This window comes from Musa acuminata, unplaced genomic scaffold, assembly GCF_036884655.1.
Source record: "Musa acuminata AAA Group cultivar baxijiao unplaced genomic scaffold, Cavendish_Baxijiao_AAA HiC_scaffold_427, whole genome shotgun sequence".
Classification (NCBI taxonomy): domain Eukaryota; kingdom Viridiplantae; phylum Streptophyta; class Magnoliopsida; order Zingiberales; family Musaceae; genus Musa; species Musa acuminata.
Window position 1 is genome coordinate 22,501 of NW_027020674.1, and position 2,500 is coordinate 25,000.

Consider the following 2,500-nt stretch of genomic DNA (forward strand, 5'->3'; position numbering starts at 1 on the left):
AAAAACTGGCCAAAACGGCCCAAAAACGGGCCAAAACTGGCCATTTTTGGCTGCACGAGCGAGCGGCGAGCGGCGGACAGCGAGCGAAGCGAGAGGCAGCACCGTCCCTGCTATACGAAAGCCCCATCCAGCCCTGTGCCACCCGGGGGGTTCCAGGGTGCTGAGATGGCTGACGTTTTGCTCCGCTCTCGACGGTCACCGCGCAATGCAAGAACAGGCCAAAAACTGGCCAAAACGGCCCAAAAACGGGCCAAAACTGGCCATTTTTGGCTGCACGAGCGAGCGGCGAGCGGCGGACAGCGAGCGAAGCGAGAGGCAGCACCGTCCCTGCTATACGAAAGCCCCATCCAGCCCTGTGCCACCCGGGGGGTTCCAGGGTGCTGAGATGGCTGACGTTTTGCTCCGCTCTCGACGGTCACCGCGCAATGCAAGAACAGGCCAAAAACTGGCCAAAACGGCCCAAAAACGGGCCAAAACTGGCCATTTTTGGCTGCGCGAGCGAGCGGCGAGCGGCGGACAGCGAGCGAAGCGAGAGGCAGCACCGTCCCTGCTATACGAAAGCCCCATCCAGCCCTGTGCCACCCGGGGGGTTCCAGGGTGCTGAGATGGCTGACGTTTTGCTCCGCTCTCGACGGTCACCGCGCAATGCAAGAACAGGCCAAAAACTGGCCAAAACGGCCCAAAAACGGGCCAAAACTGGCCATTTTTGGCTGCACGAGCGAGCGGCGAGCGGCGGACAGCGAGCGAAGCGAGAGGCAGCACCGTCCCTGCTATACGAAAGCCCCATCCAGCCCTGTGCCACCCGGGGGGTTCCAGGGTGCTGAGATGGCTGACGTTTTGCTCCGCTCTCGACGGTCACCGCGCAATGCAAGAACAGGCCAAAAACTGGCCAAAACGGCCCAAAAACGGGCCAAAACTGGCCATTTTTGGCTGCACGAGCGAGCGGCGAGCGGCGGACAGCGAGCGAAGCGAGAGGCAGCACCGTCCCTGCTATACGAAAGCCCCATCCAGCCCTGTGCCACCCGGGGGGGGTTCCAGGGTGCTGAGATGGCTGACGTTTTGCTCCGCTCTCGACGGTCACCGCGCAATGCAAGAACAGGCCAAAAACTGGCCAAAACGGCCCAAAAACGGGCCAAAACTGGCCATTTTTGGCTGCACGAGCGAGCGGCGAGCGGCGGACAGCGAGCGAAGCGAGAGGCAGCACCGTCCCTGCTATACGAAAGCCCCATCCAGCCCTGTGCCACCCGGGGGGTTCCAGGGTGCTGAGATGGCTGACGTTTTGCTCCGCTCTCGACGGTCACCGCGCAATGCAAGAACAGGCCAAAAACTGGCCAAAACGGCCCAAAAACGGGCCAAAACTGGCCATTTTTGGCTGCGCGAGCGAGCGGCGAGCGGCGGACAGCGAGCGAAGCGAGAGGCAGCACCGTCCCTGCTATACGAAAGCCCCATCCAGCCCTGTGCCACCCGGGGGGTTCCAGGGTGCTGAGATGGCTGACGTTTTGCTCCGCTCTCGACGGTCACCGCGCAATGCAAGAACAGGCCAAAAACTGGCCAAAACGGCCCAAAAACGGGCCAAAACTGGCCATTTTTGGCTGCACGAGCGAGCGGCGAGCGGCGGACAGCGAGCGAAGCGAGAGGCAGCACCGTCCCTGCTATACGAAAGCCCCATCCAGCCCTGTGCCACCCGGGGGGTTCCAGGGTGCTGAGATGGCTGACGTTTTGCTCCGCTCTCGACGGTCACCGCGCAATGCAAGAACAGGCCAAAAACTGGCCAAAACGGCCCAAAAACGGGCCAAAACTGGCCATTTTTGGCTGCACGAGCGAGCGGCGAGCGGCGGACAGCGAGCGAAGCGAGAGGCAGCACCGTCCCTGCTATACGAAAGCCCCATCCAGCCCTGTGCCACCCGGGGGGTTCCAGGGTGCTGAGATGGCTGACGTTTTGCTCCGCTCTCGACGGTCACCGCGCAATGCAAGAACAGGCCAAAAACTGGCCAAAACGGCCCAAAAACGGGCCAAAACTGGCCATTTTTGGCTGCACGAGCGAGCGGCGAGCGGCGGACAGCGAGCGAAGCGAGAGGCAGCACCGTCCCTGCTATACGAAAGCCCCATCCAGCCCTGTGCCACCCGGGGGGTTCCAGGGTGCTGAGATGGCTGACGTTTTGCTCCGCTCTCGACGGTCACCGCGCAATGCAAGAACAGGCCAAAAACTGGCCAAAACGGCCCAAAAACGGGCCAAAACTGGCCATTTTTGGCTGCACGAGCGAGCGGCGAGCAGCGGACAGCGAGCGAAGCGAGAGGCAGCACCGTCCCTGCTATACGAAAGCCCCATCCAGCCCTGTGCCACCCGGGGGGTTCCAGGGTGCTGAGATGGCTGACGTTTTGCTCCGCTCTCGACGGTCACCGCGCAATGCAAGAACAGGCCAAAAACTGGCCAAAACGGCCCAAAAACGGGCCAAAACTGGCCATTTTTGGCTGCACGAGCGAGCGGCGAGCGGCGGAC